This window comes from Strix uralensis, chromosome 19 (genome assembly GCF_047716275.1).
Source record: "Strix uralensis isolate ZFMK-TIS-50842 chromosome 19, bStrUra1, whole genome shotgun sequence".
Taxonomy (NCBI): Eukaryota; Metazoa; Chordata; class Aves; order Strigiformes; family Strigidae; genus Strix; species Strix uralensis.
Window position 1 is genome coordinate 4,171,261 of NC_133990.1, and position 17,764 is coordinate 4,189,024.

Genomic DNA, 17,764 nt, shown 5'->3' on the forward strand with positions numbered 1-17,764 from the left:
AGTTCTGTCCTGTACAGAGCAAACCGAGCAGCATTTGGATGTCTTTTCTTGTACCTCTCAGCTTCCAGCTTTAATTTGGTCCAGCCATCGATTCCAAGTTTTAAAAACCAAAACAAACAACATTTATTTATTCAGAACGTTGAAAAAATACAAGGCATGATTAATAACAGCCACTGTTTCCTTAATGTTATAACACAGCACAGCTTCTAGCCAGCACTGGCAGCTCTTCTGGGAGGAAATTACTATTATCCAACTTTACAGGTGGGGAAACTGAGACACAAAAGGGCTACAGAATGCATCTGGTTTAACCCAGATCTAGAGTTATACTTCTGGACTATTATTATACATATAAGTCTCAGTATTCCTGGAAACTGGTGCAGGTTTATCTGTGATATACTGTCACCCAGCATTAGCCATCACTTCTGTCTCTGCCTTGCCTGCTAAGGACATCATTCCACTGTTATTTTCTCTTTTCTTACACTGTCACATCTTTGTTTCTCATTGTTCTTTATCTTCCGTATATATAATTTACTCCAGAATTTAAAATGATGATTTTGCCATCAACTAGCAGCAACTAAAATACTTGCACAAGACTTAGGGCAGTGGACAGACCAGCCTCTCAAAACCAGCATGCTCACTTCCAATCAACTCATACGTTAACAAGCCCTAAGCCTAGGAGTCCCAGATTTCCAAATTAGTTCAGTACAAATACATTTGGAACGCTCCAGAAAGGCCATGGGGATTTTCCCACTGACAGCAAAAGGAGAAAATCTAACAGGCAGAGGAGCTGCAACAGGCAGTAGCTTTAAAAGGTGAAAATCAGCTTCATCCAAAGCTCAGCAGTGCCAGTAATGAAGCAGCCAGGGCTGCCTTCACAGCCAGCTCCAAGCTGATCAATCAAAATGAATCATCACTTGAGAGAGGCAAGCAAAGAGGTAATTTAAACACTGAAACAAGCGTGCTGCAGCTCAGCAGGTAACAGCATGATTGGGCTAACATACCCACCTCAAAGAGGGACTTAAAAACAGGCTTAGGAGGGAGGGCGGAGGGAGCATGTCTCAGAGCCATGGTTAGGAAGAGGCTTGCCCTGCCCAGATCCTCTGAGTCCCCACAACAGACTCAGTCTTGCTGCTGGGGAAGCACCTTAGAGCCTGAATATGTATTTTCACCTTATGCATTTCTTGAAAATACCATGAGCTTTACAAACTATGGCAATTTTTTAGTGGTGACACTCACACTTTGCAGGCAGTTCCTGTAATGGCAGAACTGGCAATAAAGTGTTGTGCTGTGCAAAGCTGCCTTTCTCCTTGCTGAGAAAGGGACCAGGATAGCATTAAGGGCAACTAAGCAAATAGAGCTGGAGTTTGATTCCTGTTCTGTACAAACTGGCAGGAAGTGCAAAATTACGTGGGGAAACTACTGCCCGAGAACAACACAGGACTCTGGTCTCTCTGCAGCCCAGACCTTCAGCCCTGCCAAACCAAGCCAGGCAGCATCAGAGGCTCATGACCGCTGTCCATGTTTTAGTGGTTTTTTGGGGTTTAAAGAGTCAGCTAGGGCTCTAGCTAGAGCATGAATGGTTTCCTAATAGAAATGATTTCAGAGTCTGGAGCGGTTTCAGGAGGAGCTTGCTGAGCTGGCTGGTGCCAGGAACTAGGTGAACGTAGCAGCAAGGAATGCTTTCTCCCTCCTCATCCCCCCGCGCCTCTCGGCTGCTCCCGAGACGAGGCTGCGCTGAACGAATTGGAAAAAGTCAGTTGTCATCCAGAAACCCCAGGGGGGATCTGGCCTCCATTTCCACACAGGCTGAAGGGAAACTCTGCAGAGTAGCTGGAGAAATGGTCACCTGCTGGCAGGGTCGCGCATGAACAAACCCTCATCTCACCCGTGGCCAAAGGAAAACAGCTCTGCTCCAAAGAGGAGGAAAAACCAGGAACTATAAAAGGGATATTGTATAAACCCTAGTGCAAAAGCCTTCCTGCTGTTGTTACATTTTAATAACTCATATTTCCGAGAGGAGCGGGGCCGAGCGCTGCCTGCCGTGACTGCGAACAATGGCACCAGCCAGCCCCCGTGGAGGTTTCTCATTCATTGCTCGCCCAGAGAGCTCCCAGCCTGGCCCGCGGCCCCGCTCTCCTCCCAGGCTCGGCAGTCTGGCACAGCCGGCGCCTTCATACAATTGTTGCCCTGCCTGACGGATTAATTTTCACTCAGGTTTTTGTTCCTGTCTTGCCCTCTCGCGGCTGGCCCACAGATCAGATGCTCCCGCACAGATGGATGAACTAACACAGGCCCTGCTAGACGTTGTGGTCACTGTCCACAACAGGGTAAGAGCTTTAATCTATTTAACGTCGCAGCCAGTATTGCACACTACTCCTTTTCCGATGAGGTCATTCTATGTGTACTGAAGTCAACTACAAACATTACTTTTTTGCCTTCGCTTTTCTTTCCCTATTTAGGCACATTCACGTGGCAATGGCCTTTAGCCATCATTTTTCTGAATGGAGTACATCTGAATTCTGAGGACGAACGCTTTCTTGGTGTGGAGAAAAGTAGTGGAAAGGAACAGTTTAACTAAACTGCTCAGAGATGCAGCTTCAGGATACCTCACATTTCAATATTTACTCACTGATCTAAGCCTCGGTGGATTTGTTCTCCTTTTCTCCCCCTTCAGGTAATTCACAAGTAGAAAAAAAAATCTGTTAGGTAAATAATTCTTTCTGAAGCATTCATCAAACTCTGATCTCACCAAGATGTATCTACAGCCATCTGCTGTAGCAAACACTGCAAGTCTTACTTGTGCTGGTTGGTCTTTGTGGCCACATGAATTTTCTCCCAGGAGTCAGACCTAAGGTTGGTTTTCTGACCTGAAATACAGGCTTTTGTGCAAAATTTTTAACAGTCACCAGATGGAGCTCTTCCTGATATTATTTCCATTTCTATAGGCATTTAGATCATGAAGAAATATGGGACAGGCAGCTCACAGTGTGGTGCCTGTCTTTACAGAGGTTGAGCATAAATCAATCTGATCACTGTCTACAAATATCTGAGCAGAGTAATTCTCGAGCCACTACTTCCAACCTATGCACAAGTAAAGGAATAGATGGTATAAACATATTGCTTCTTCCATTAAAGCAAGAGCGTTTTTGAAAATAATTATTACTAGCAGCATATGTTCAGTGACTCATAGCTCACCATTCTGATTCAAGTATTAGAGGCCACTAATACTCATGTCCTTTCAGCAACATGGTAATAATCCATTCCTATAGGTTTTCAAGGAGCAAATTTGTCTTGCTGCTGAGCCATGCCCATCTCATTGACACTTCAACTTATCTAACCACAAAAGCAGCTTGGCCAATTACAAATTACACTGTTTATACAACTAACGTTTCTGGAAGAGCATATCTCTTCCAAGAAACCATGAGTACTTGCAAACCTGTCTTTTTACAGAGGAAGAAAGCCAATGCAAAAGCAGTGCATGTGGCTGCCAGTTATAATTGAAATCATTTTAATAATTCATGCCTCATTACCTTGCCACATGGCAGTTCAAAGACCATCTCCTAATCCTTTAACCCTTTTCTCCTGTGTCCTTTGGTTCGGTTTCTTAGTTTAATCAGTGAAGAAACAAAATGGGGAACGTTCATCAGCACTTGCCCGTGGGAACAAAACCAAAGGGGGGCTGGTGAGTCTAAGGTCTTAATCCCCTTCCTCCTGCCCTCCTAGTTTTCCTGATTTGATCCATCACTGTCAGCTGGAACAGCAAAGAAATTAGTAAACTATCTATTATATACCCCAAACTGTTAGCTGACACCGAAATTGCTTTATGGTGTGTCTAGGTACTATGCCACTAAGGGCAAGGGGGACTCTTGATATTTATCAGCTTCATACGGCCAGTTAAGAATTGCTGGAAGCTGCAGATTTAACATTGTGTCCTTTATCCTGGGAGAACTCTTAGGCTTCTTCCAGCTCTGAATTGTTCCCTGGGTAGTCAATCCCACAGCTGCACCCTTTCTTGTTAGGCAGAATTAACTTTTGTAAGTCATAGGAACAGAGCATTATATTTTTTTAATGGTTTTGAAACCTTCTGGTTGCCCCTTTGGCCATTTAGGTAGATAACACCTGATATCTGTTTACTATTTCTGTCCTACGTGGGGGGATTGCAAACAAGAAAGTAAGGTGCAAAATTATTTACGGCTGCAAGTATGGTCCTGTTCACTTATGAAAAGGAAGTAACCTTGTAAAAACACAGTCATTTTAAGCACAGTGTATATTTACACACAGGAGGTGTCCCTCCTTCCGAAGTTTAACTTATATGTATGACAAAGACCAAACCACACATATGCAAACATGCATCAACGTGTGCAAAATAGCACTGGTATAAAATTTCAACACCAGAAATGCCAACAGCAAAGACTATCATTTATAACTAGTTACTCAATATGTTCCAGCAAGCAGATACATAGGGCTATAGATAAACCCGCTGATAGCCTAATGAACGCTGTAACATAAGGAGCATTGCAATCTCTGTGCTATTACCACCTCACCTACAGCACACTTTACCCAGCCTACTCCAGGTTGCTTATTTGCTGAGCCATGTGCCTCCCAGCACAGTACAAACCCTGTCTCATCAGCATCTAGCCAGCATACAAGTTCCTCTACACCCCAGGTCCCATCTGCGTCTCCGGCACTGGGAGAGGCTTCAGAAGAGCTCATGGCACAGAAGGTGACAGTGCCCTCAAACTCCAGCAGAAGGAAGCATATGTGCCTACCGATTTTGAGATAACAGTCTCACAAGAAACAAACCTCAGTCAGCTGGCAGCAGAGCCAGAGCAGGGTCACCCTGGGGAACTTTTTAAATACAGAACTCAGGTCTTAGGTGATGGAAACCTGTGCAGTTCTAGTGACATCAGAAGAGGAGATTTATACCAGCTGACCAACAGTATTTTAAGGCTATCACTAAGGTTTTTCCGTTGAGCATACACAGCTGTTTCCACATCCTTGCTGCACTAGGTAGAGGGTGATTGACCTGCCTACTCTCTCTTTCTATAAAGTGCTTATTAGAGAAGTTGCTTTGTCTGTGGATGGTCTGGATTTTAGTGAGTGGAGAGTCCCAGGGTGGATGAATGCCTAGCAAGCAAAGTGCTTTTTATGGGAATTTATTAGGCAGCCTGGGCAGCACTCCAGAAGCTCCATATTACCTTTGAAGCTCTAAAATAAGATCTATTGACATGTCTCTCTACCTGCAGGGTGAGGACAAAGGTGATCAAACACAGGTTTCTTTCATGAATAAGCTCTGAGCTGAAGCACTCTCTCTTCTACTAATACGGAAAAGATAAGTACAGGGCAACTCATGGAAGAGCTGTTTTGGTAATGTGCTGCCCACAGGCAGGATGCTCAGCTGAAGAGGCCACTTCAACCTTTAGACCCCATCTGTCAGGTCATGCTCCCCTTCTCAAATGTTGCAGAACCAAGATGTTTAGGTGGGTATTTGCCTTCAGAATACCAACAGGAATTCTTAAATTTCCCTTTTTATCACTACCCACGATAACAAGCACTGCCCAGTGACAAAAATTTGAAGGTTTTCAAGCACCATCAAGTTGGATTTTCCAGTTTGTAGGAGAGTAGAAGTAAAGGTCACGGTCATCATTACAGCTGTCTCCTTATTCAAAGCAGAGTGCTTTATAGTAGAGTTTGGCCCCACTTCTAATCAGCATTCAGTACTGGAGAGCTTGGGGCTCTTCTGGTCTGGGCAAGGGGCCAGAAAGTGACTCTGAACAGAAAATGTAAGCAAAGTCCATTCTAATTTCACTGAGCAAACCAGGTGAAATACAAAAATAAGTCAGTTAAAACACAAAACTCTAATTCAGTTTTATAGCATTCTTTTCACTGTAACAACATTAGCAATTAGTTACAGTAAAACAGGCAAGACAACTGATCTTTATTTTGGTTGCTTTCTTTTAATGATGCAAACGGTGCCTCAGAGAAACTGCTGCCAGTATCTAGCATAACTCATACAAAGGATCAAAAATGAGCTGTGGATCACAGAATGGATCAGAGAAGTCCATCTCCTGATTCATGGGGAGGTGCCAAAGCCCTGTTCTGAATTGCTGTGAAAGATTATCTACTCCCAAATTTATCCACTCTCTCAAAGCTGGCTGCTGATCCCTTCTCACAATTCCCAGGCACATTTCACCCTTCAGCCTTCATCTAGATTTTTATAGCTGAAACTCCTCCAGTTTTTCCCTTCCAAAACCATGCTAAAGTCTTTTAAAGGATCCCAAGCAGTATCCAGTTCAACATGAAGAAAGCTGACCGTTTCTCTCCTCCCTCCCTGGCTGCCCCAGCCAGCTACACTGCCAACTTCCAACACATCCTGACCATATATTTAGGCTGCAGTAATTTGCTTTGCATTGTCTCATGTGGGTTCCAAGCGCAGGGATTACATATCCAGTGAGGCATCCAGCACTCTCTGTAAGAACCTGGAGCTTCACTGATTTGACTCATGATGCTACTACTGCCAGAGGTTGAGAGACCGGCTGGTCCAGGGCACCGCTGTGAGTCAGAGGAGCCCAGTGGCAACTCAGGGAGACAATCCCAAATCCACATCTGTCTGTACTGACAGAGTGTACAGAGTGAGAGTCACCATTAAACTTGTTCAAGGAGGGGATCAATGCTGTGGGCACACTGAGGGCCTTTGGCACTGCCTCCCAGAATTAATGCCCTGAACAGGGCACAATCATGGGCACTTTGTGGCATAGAGTCTGAGGCATGGTTGAGTCACCACAGAGTCCTTAAAATGGCAGAAAAAAAAAAAGACACCCAGCAAAAGTACATTTCCAGCTGGGGCTCCTTCACTGCCTTTAAGTTTATAAGATTGTGTTGGGGTACAAGGTTGGACAGAAAATGGTTGGAGGTAAATGGCTGTCACTGATGTCAGACAACTTCTCCTAAGGAATCCAACTCTTTTCATTTGTTATAAAGGAGCCAAAGGTTGTCTGTAACTGAACAACTGACAATTACCACCAAAAGACTCTTATTCTGCTCCTGGGCCAACCAGTGTCTCCAATTAAGCATGGAGCTAAACCTGTTAGACCAAAGCAGATCAACAGTCTTGAAGAATCACCTGCAGTGACCCAGCACAGAGCAGATATACACCAAGGCTTGAGAGCAGGACAGGGAGAGGTGACAGGATGGCAGACCAGGGTGGTGTTGGAGCAGCAGTGTTTGGCACTCACTTCCTGGATGCTTCATGGCAGCAGGTAGGATTTAACAAACACCTCCACAGCTGAGTGCAAGTCACTTCCCAAGAAGCGGTGATTCAGGGGCTGTTTAGACCGTGTCCTCTCTGCAGGTTGGAGATACAAATGGGCTGGAATTCAGAAGCTGAGCTTTTGCTGCCCCCTGACTCCTAAGATTTACACCCCTGAACCAGCACGCTGCAGGTGAGACTGGCTTGGGGAAAGCAAGATCTGATGTGCAGGAACAGGATGTGCTTAGCCTGAAGATAGCCCTTCTCTCAACACTGCTCCGTACACTGTCAGGATTCATAATCCCTGCCTGGGGCAGAAACCGTTCCTTTTGCTGTGTGCTTGTCAAGCATTTAAGGGTGGTGCAGTCAGCAATGGGAATTCAGTCATTTGTGCACCAGAGGTGAAAGGTGTAAATGCTCTAGAAATGACCAAGACCCAGCAGAGACATGGCAACAGCTTGCACCTCTGAAAATATATAAGGGAAGAGGCCTTCACAAGGGTCTTGGTCATGTGAGGAAACTGGAGTAATTGCTGCTGGTCAGATTAAATGGTTGTGTAGTTTCCCAGGCAGAAGGTCTGCTCAGAGATGAGCAGTAGCTCAGAGGCAGCAAGCATGTCGTAGTGCCCACCGAGCTCCAGAGCACCCTCCAGCACTGGACCACAATGTCAAGCAGGAGCAAGGTTAACCCTACATGTTAGAAGGAAACAAAACATGGTTATTTTCTCTCCAGAGCACATTCCCCTACAAGCTTGTCCCCTACAACACACTGGTAGACAAATTCCTGAGGAAACATCACCCTCTTGTGTCCAAGTTGAAGCTAGCAAGAAACTTTTCCAAAATCAGAAAATAAAGCAAGCCATCCACATTGCAAAAGCTGCACGGTGGCCGTTTGGCTCATTATTCTTGAGTTTACAGAAGTGGTCTTCAGGCTGTGGACAAGAGGCTTAGAGACAAAGAATAGAGGACCTGCCCTTCAGAGCACCTGCAAAAGATAGCAAAGAAATGTGCACACCAGTTTAAATTATCAAGAGTCTCAGCCCCACTTGAAAATATTTAGGAGCCTGCAAGTTGTAAAAGGTGAAAAGCACTGATCCACGAAACCAAAAGTCAAATAACATGGAAAATAATTAACCCTGCACACCAGCCTAGCACTGGGAGGTCTTGATGGTTCACAGTTGCTCCTGCCACCAGACTGCCCAGCATGAATCACAAGTGTGGGAGAGGATCAGTGCAGAGGAATTAAATACTAATGGCTGTGTTGTTACCAGTGCTCCACTACGAGCAGCTGAACTTTTACCAAAACTTTTACCAAAATCTATGTGCCTCCCACCTGTGACATTTCTGTGCTTTGCTTCCAAGAATGAGACACTTTCTGTGCTCCCAGCGCTGTGTGTGACAGAGTATGAGCTGCACAAGATCCAGATGCAAAGGGGGATTTGCCAAGGTGCAGTCCTGTGACCTACCCTTGGTTTAAACTGTGCTTTCACTTTTAATTGGGATGTTAATCTGCACTCAGCTCTTACTTCAGACATGAGCTGTCATCACTAACCACAACTTCATGTTCCTTCATATTCCTACTGCGTCCTTAACCCTTAGCAAAAAACTGCCTGCAACATGACTTAGTAAGGCCAACCTGTTTCCCCAGCAGGCCCAGGACTGTTCTTCATGGGCTTTGCAGGGGGGCAGTGTCTCTCCAGCAACAGCTGCAGTCAGCCAGTGGAACACACCTTGTTCTGGTTGCCAGATAACACTGACACTGTTCATCCATATCTCACACAATCATTAAGGCTTCTGCATGTGGGTTTTATTTTTGGGTTTGGGGTTTTTTCATTTTTATTTTGTCCATGGACATTTCTAGTAGCTTGTTGTATCACATAGCACTAAGTACAATAGTAACTCGTCAGGGAGAGTTACCGCATCTTCCGATGTGTTTGGCTGCTTCATTTGATTTAGTTTGCTCACTATCAGCCAGTGTAAAAATATATCCTGCCATCCCATCCAGGATAGCTTGCTCGTTCCAGGAATGTGCCAGATGCCATCTCTATTTCACTTCCCTTTTTCTGTCCATCTCCTACAACTACTTACAAAGCAACAAACACACAAGCAGTTTAGCTTGGAAAAAAACATGATAAATAGCAATAAAATAGCCTGCTGCAGAAGCGAGATCTACAATGTGTATGTCATTTAGATTTAATCAGAATGTTAATATGCATTAAATGGTATTTGAAAATTTCACATGTATTTAATACAGGGGGATTTGCATATCTACCACTGAGTTTTTAATCCCTGATAAATGTGTAGAATAATCAATTATTCAATGAACATACAAGAGTTCGCTGATTAAATCTCAATTATAAAGACAAGTCTTACCCGCTCTATTTATTATGACTGTTCTCCCAGCATTGCCTAATTAAGCAGTATTTGATTATGGGGTGCAAAACATTTATTGCAGATATTGTGGCTCTGTAATTGATGCATATCTGTGGCCTGGCTGTTAAGCCCTAATAAATACATTTTAAACAGCTAATTATTTAATTAACAACAGTCTCCTCCAATCTCCATGTAAGGCATACTGAAGTCCTTTCATGAAAACCCTAGTAGGAATGAAACCACTGGAAGCTGCTTCATTGTTTTCACTCTTCTCCCCCACATGCCAGTGTTGGTGGGATGCTCCCAGCTCCACTGCCAACGCTTTGAAAAGAGACTCCGCTGCAGGGGCTGGGATCCACCAGTCCCAGCTGCTATCTGCAGTGCAGATGTCTACATCTGAACCAATTGTCTGTTACAGTCCATGGAGAAGAACAGGCTGTAGCAGGGGGTGTTGTGTTTTCTTCTGTAGGAGACATCCAGCTCCTCGGGACCTTTTGCTGCTTCTGCAGACTTTAAAGGCAGCCTCAGAGGTACAGGTCTCCATTGTAGACAGCTGAAGGTCAACAGGATGAAACCTGCCTAAAGTGTATTTATATCACTTGTTTAATCATGGTTTTTGAACTCCAGAGTTTCTCACCCATTTCTTGAAAGGTTGGCAAAACATTATAGGTCAAGCTATTCCTAGTCACTAACTGGCCCATGGCATAAGAGTCAGCTGCGTGCTGTTCCCCACCTCCGGTTAGCATAGATCATGAGACACAAAAGCAACTCTCCCAAGGCAGGAGAGTTTTCCCGTGTAGAAGCTTTGGGAACTTTTGGATATCACCACGTCAGGTATCTAAAGGTTAGTTTCAGCCCTCAGTACAGCAACTTGAAACGTTGCTCAAAAATGAAGACTTCCACAGCATGCACAATATTTGTTTGTTTTCCTCCAGTTATAAGGATTTATCTCTGCTTCCTTGCTGAGATCCTTGTACCACATAAACAGTTATAGAAAATGGAAAGGAAAATCTGGACAAACTCTTCCTACATATACACACATTCACAACACCAGCTCCCAAACAAATATACACATAGGGCAGACACATTATAAAGAGAGATTTAATAACAGCTGCTGAAGCTCTGTGACTCTCTGGTGCTTGTCTGCAAGATTTCTAATTTAGTCTACTAAGCTGCTGTCTTTTTCTTGTGGTATAAAATAAGCATTGCTCTAATAGTTTTCATTTTCTTCAGATCAAAACATTCAACCTGCTCTAACTACTGAATGTTAAAAGCACTTTACTAGCTCATATCTTTTTAATGGGTTTGCTAAACTGAAGTTAGATTTGCAAATGCAAAACCAGTGGGATACAATGCCAGCAGACTCCGGATGAATTAGAAATTTTTTTGCTAAGAACTAAGGGAACAACTCAAGAGCTCCTCAGAGCAGTCTCCACAGCAAGTCTGCCTGCCTTTCCCAGGTGGGATTCCTCATAGCAAGTGATCTTTGAAAATACCATGATTTAATTATCCATCTGTTTACTATCAGAGAATTATGGTTTTTTGCTGTAGAAGCCAGAAACAGTGAACGTTTACAAAAAACATCTGAAAAGGAGGATGTCAAGCACCATCCCCAGTCCCAGCCAAAGCCTGTTGATGTCTTCTGGAACCAGCCTGCCCAGGCTGCATTCAGAACAGAGGCTGCTTCTCTTATTTGGTATTTTAGGTAACAAACACTGGCAACCCTACTATAACATGGTCTTACTCTAGGAAATTCAATACAGAGGAAGCTGTGCACAAGTCTATACATCACTCACCCAAAGGTACTGTTCCAACCACATTTATGTCTCTTGTTCTCCTTTGTGACACAAAGAGGTAACAGTCTAAGCTGCTTGTATATATGGATGCTTTAACTGTTTGGCTCAAACATCCTGGTTTGTTCATTAATGAGTAATCAAGCATGACAGGCGAGTTAACCTCTTCAGGAACCCTGTATGCCCCTTTATAAAGTGCCAAAAGTAATAGTATCGTCATGCTCTCAGTAAATTTGGGACCATCCGTTTGTCTGCTCCTAAATCCAAGTTTTATGGCAGCAAATAGCACACCTTCCTTTCAGGGGATGGGAAACATCCTTAGTCTCCTTAAGCAGCAAGTCAGGTGCTTCACAGTCTCTGAAAAATCAGGTACTGTAACATATCAAACCAAAATTCTGTATGTAAAAACAAATACTAATAGTTTAAAACTCAGTTTGAACTAGCTCAGCATTGACTGTTTTGTTACAGTGTCTCAGAAAGACTGACTCAAAGGAGAACGCTCTCATATTTTTATCCTGGGGGAGTATGTGGAAGCAGCAGCAATCTATTACACACTGGGGTTAAATGCAGGCCCTTTGGGGTAAGGCAAATATTGAAAAGAAATATAACTACCTGCATCATCCACCCATGGCTGGTGGTCAAATTGCAGAGATTTCTCTGGAGTGGGTTCATCTGTTCTCAGTTGCAAGCTTATTTTTCCTGGGAGGAAGACTCCAAGTTAAAGATCTATCATTAAGACTAATCTTCAAAGGAATTTTAATGAAGCAGAAATCCTAAATGTAGGAAATTATAAAGAGGCTTCTGTTTTATCCCTAGTATCTAAATCCTGTAGGCAACATGAAAGTCACTGAAATACTTCTAAGCCTGAATAATGCAAAACGTACAGATGAAAATCTTCCTCTGATGAATATTTGATAAGAATAGGCTCAGGATGGAAGGTGGAGAGCACGCCTTCACACCCACATGTGTCTGTATGTACATGCACAAAGCTCTAGAGATTTAGACACTGCTGTTGACATGCAAGAGCACAACTGTCAGCCTCTGTTTTCATTGCCCAGCCAGGGAGCACACCCTCCTTCTCACTGTAATGTTCACTGGTAGGGGAACCAGTCTGTCCCTTGACCCCGCTTGCACATCAAGCCCCTCCACATGCTGCATTTCCTGCTCTGTCTTAAACTGCTTTAGGAATTACGTTTTCTTATTAAGCACAGATTGCACATCAATAATATCTCTCTCATTTTAACTCTTTTGTGTTGCTACCAGTTCTACACAAGATTTATTACGAGTCCCTCTCCTTAGGCAGTAGTACCTTCAAGGTCCCTGTTCTAGGCCAAACCCTTCCACTCTAAGAACAGAGTATTGCCTGACACTCAGTTACATGCTGTATTCTGAGCACAGCTCGATATCAGGTCAGACAAGTTACAAGGAAATTAATCTCTAGCAGAGGCTTTATGAATTATGCCGCCTGCAGGAACAGGCTGGGCAAGCACTTAACTCCCAGGATGGTCTAGACCCAGATAAAGCTAATTATTTTTTGTAGCAGAGGCATGGACTAGATGACCTTTCCGAGTCCTTTCTAGCTCTACACTTCTACCACCTCTGATCTTCTTTGCTGGCCCTAGCCCATTACTTCTGCTTTAGCATCCTTCAAGATGCCTCTTCCCATGCTTTAATAACATCCTATATCTTTTTCCATACTCTTGAGAGGACATAATTTTAACAAGCCAGAGGATTGCCTCCCTCATTAATGGGAATGCCCAGAGGGGTGGCAAGTGGTGTCTCAAGCCAAGCACCAGAACAAATATTAATAAAAACCTTTACACTATTACACCATTAAACCCCAATATGTGATCAAGGGTTTTCCTGTTAAGTATTGATGCCAACTCCTACTATAACATCCTCCATTTAAAGTCTTTTAAACATACTTTCAGAGATATGAAAAAAAGCAAAAAGTAAAACCATCTGAGACCACAAAGTATTAAGTACAGATTTCCTTCTAATCACCTCTGGTATTTCCTTTTCCTCCAGCTGTACAGAATCTCATAGTAACGACCCCTCTCCTCCTTTCTCCTCAGCTAGCTGGGCTTTTTGACAGTGTTAAAAGTAGCTTTAACTGCAATTTGCTGTAGTAAATTGAAGCACCTCTGAGCTAATACTTGTTCTTGTGGTTCTTGAAGACATGTCCTGTTTTGTTGCAAAGGAAACGAGTAACACACAAAAGTGGGGAGGGAAAGACCAAAGAATAAAAATGCAGTTTCCAGTGCTTACAAACTAAACTTGCTGCTGAGGAAATACGTTGCCAACACAAACGTTATGGAAAAACTCACAATACAGCATCTAGCTGCTCAGACACTGCGTGTGCCTGCCTTTTTGATCACAGGCTTGCAGCATGGTTGAAAAGGGTAAAATTATCTTAGGGGCTAATTTGGGCACCTGTTAGACAAAGAGCAGTCACAGAGAAAGTGTCATATGAGGGAGAGGATGACAGCTGATATGCAAGTTGCTGCAATTAAGACAGCAACTAATACATAGCAGAGCTGCAAAAGGTTATAATGTCCCCTCATTTCCTTGCTAGCTTGGTTGAGACCACTTCCAGAGTAAGCACAATGCATGCTTAGAGCTATGCTGGCTGGGTTTGCTGGAGGCAACAGGAAAGTACAGCATCTTCCTCCAACCAACACTACTCTGGTACACCTTCCTCAGAGCAGGATGGCACCTTCACTCCCTGCCTTTCCCAAACACCTCAGGGACTGCAGCTATGAACTTCTTTCAAGGATGTCTTCTCACTGGCAATTATCACAACTAATTCAGCTTCAAAAAATCATTGTATACCTGTCCACAGGAGCTCACATTTCACACATTTAACACAGAAGGTTAGCACACAGAGCTGCGTTGTTTTTCTGAGACCACACTTCTGCTAGAATACAGGAATGGTGCTTCATGTACCCCTCTAATCAGGTTTTTCCCCATAACCACCACAGATTGCCCCAAGGAAAAAAGAAGTCATCTATCATCTACCAGTATTTCTAACCTCGAGCTGTGAGATCTGTGATTGCTAGAAAGCCATACAAAGCCAAAGAAGGAAATGTAGAACAGGACTAGAGGACATTTTTCTACATTTTTTTATCATATGACTTTAGAACCAACAAGAATACTACAGCACTTACCTGAAAATTCTGGATGATAGCTCAAACCAGCCTCCTTTCCTCCTGCTCCTCCGTTTTATATTGTGAATCCCTGTGCACCTAAGGAAGCCTCAGCTGCACCTCATTACCTGTCCATTCAAAATGCAGGGAACCTGAGGTGGGGGATTAGTTTCCTGCCTCCTGCTCTTCTGCAATAGCCTCTGTACCTGGATGTATAAGGCAAGGAAACCAGAGTCACTTAAAGGGGTCTGTATGTCTGAGCACACTTAAAATTTACTATGAAAAAGTTATTTCAAACAGCAAGAAAATCTTTCAACCAACAAAGGACCTTTCAGAACTGATAATATATTCTTCAAGCAGACACAAATAATCTGCAGGTTAGTCCACAGATGACTCGGGCTGAAGAGCTTTCCAGAAACTCTTGCAAATGAGCATATTAGCATGAACTAGGGGATGATCAACCAGCTGGGCCACCTAATAGCTGACAGAATTCAATAGCAGATCACGAGTGTCACGTCACAGCTCAGAGTGACTGGTACTGCTGTCAAAAGCAGTCCAGGGCTGGCAGGCAGAAAGCACAGCAGATCAATGACAGAGATGTTACAGTCACCAGCCACTTACAATGTGCCACTGGCTCATGCCATAAGTTCTGCTGCAAAAAAAAAGCAGGCATGGTGTAAAATCAAGAGATGCTTTCTCACCTAGGTGCTTTCTCTTTGTGCTAGGAAATAGATGAGATCAAAGATTAAAAATCAAACCCTTTAAATGTGTAGTGATGAAAGTGATGCCAGCTCACAACTGAACAGGTTTGATTGTCACATTACCCTCCTCCACTTACTTCCATATAACAAAATAGAAATAAGAAGGATGTGTTTATGTTGGTGGGCTTGCAGATCCACAGCAATGAAAACTGATTTACTGCCTGACTCAGCCTCTGACTTGCTACATGGCCTTGGTCCAGTGGCATCAGCTTCTTGTCTTTAAAATGGAAAAAGCAGAAATGGAGTTAATTAGTGAACGCATAACGCTGTGAGCAGCTCAAGCCCCATTCAAATACTGGCCATTGCCAGCAGGACTGCAGCTCTGCCCAAGTTGCAGGAGCTATCAGAGCTGAACGTAGCCATGGTAAGCCTGTGAGGGACATTCAGGTGTCCACACAGTTCTTCGTTATGATCTGAATCCCATGCTTGTTAGTAAACCACAAGGAGAACGTTGTCAACGCAGGCTGGTCTTGGGCCAGCAAGGAAGTGTTTCCACTGACTAACCTAGCAGCCACAGCCGGCTGTAATACAGACCATAATGTGGGACAGCAGGCCAGGTCACTTGCTGATGACAGTTCAGACAAGGACTAGCAAGGCTGTGTTCGGTGAGCTTAGGCGCCTGAGTGTTTCTGCTCTGCAGAAGCAGTGCGATGGCCCTTCTTAGCACACAGGAACCACGATCTTTCACCAGAACGTTATCACGAGCCCATCTCTCAGGATGGTGATAAACCAGACCACTGAGCAGTCCTCTCTGTAGCAGTGCTAAGTGGAAACAAAACACCTCAAACATCCCTGCATCAGCCAGACTTCTGTATCTTTACCACAAAGACCACAATTTTTTTCTTGAGGCATGAGTGCAGCTTAAGAGAAGCTACCTGAAGAAAGCATGTTATTCATGAATGCAGTTATTTTTATTACGATTATTTCTGCCTCCCTTTTTCTTCCACTAAAGTGATGCCCTCAGGTCCAAGTGTTAGAGCTTGCCATTGAATAACTTGTGGCAACTGAGGCACGGACTCTCCACGGAATCCAGAAAGAAAAGAAAGTTGATTGTTACAACGGTACATACTTATGCTCTCGGATGCTGTCGGTAAAGCTCTTACTTCATAGTTAACAAATCAGCAATTAGACAGCTATCAACCTTTTCTCCTATCGGCATCAGACCACTCTAACACGGGCTGTGCAGGCCAATCACCCTCTCGTTCACGCGCTGTTCTCACGGTAGTAACTTCTCACAGTTCAGTACTTTTCCACAGTTCAGTGTTGCAGCTGTCCGTTGTTTTTCCCTGCCACCTTGGCATAGCTCAACAGCCTCTTATCTTCCTTCCAAGGCCTGTTTTCCATCAAAGCCTAGCTCTTTCTCAGAGGCTGCGCAAGGTGGACAGGCCAATGCCTCCCACAATAACTAGCATTGAAAGAACAGCCCATCTCTGCCTCCAGTCGAGTGCACTAAGACTGTTTGCTAATTTGCCTTGATCATAATGGTGAGATTTACCAACAAAAGAACAAGGAGAACAACAGACATCCTTTCAAGGATGGATCCCTCCCAGTTCACCCAATTCTGAACAAGTATAAAAGTTGCAAAGCCTCAGCTTGGACTGTTCATTTGAGTTTCTTTGTGAGCTGAAAACCTCCCAGAAATTCTATTTCCTGTTTTGACTAAGACAGAAATATAATTATCTATTTCTGCATGCAACAACTTTATTTCCAAAACAGCTTCTGCAAGGGAGGAGCATGCAGCTCTCTGAGGAAGGCCTGTTTTTAATTTTAGTCTTGACAGTGATTAGAAACTGTAGTTTCTTCACCCACAGTTTGTACACATGTACACGCACAATTTCTTGCTAATGGCATTTTGAAAACTTGAACTGGTTTTCTTTTTTGAAAGAGTTTCGAGTCCAAAAGCTATAAGAGTTTAGTCACTGACTGTCACCGCTTTCAGAAGACTCTCTACTAAAGCTTGCACTATGAGCATTGTAGTGTATGAGAGTAGCAGAGAAATCCACGGGGATGTTACAAAGTGTTTCTTAAATAAGTTTCTTTCCCAGAAGTCACAGACATTTGAGCAAAATGTCATTTCACCATCCACCCTTAAAAAACAGATGAGAACACAGCTATGTACCTTAAATGTCATTCACCTGCAAGCTTGCTGTCAATTATGTCTCTGATCAAAGATAATATAATACAGGTGCAAACCACGACCGGTAAGCTGGCCTTTGTGGTTTCTCAGAAAGCTTGTCTAAGAGTTGTAAGGCAATATGTGTAGAGAAAGAGCGCTGCGAAAAACAAAGCTCTCTTTTTTTCTGTCATATTGGAGCAGAGTAATAAATTCTGCCACCTGAGAATGAAATGATTACTGCTGTTGATATAGCATTACTTGTACAAGTAGCCCCAGAGTAAGCTTTTACAATTTGTATGAGAAAGAGCTGCATAATTTAGCCCTCCA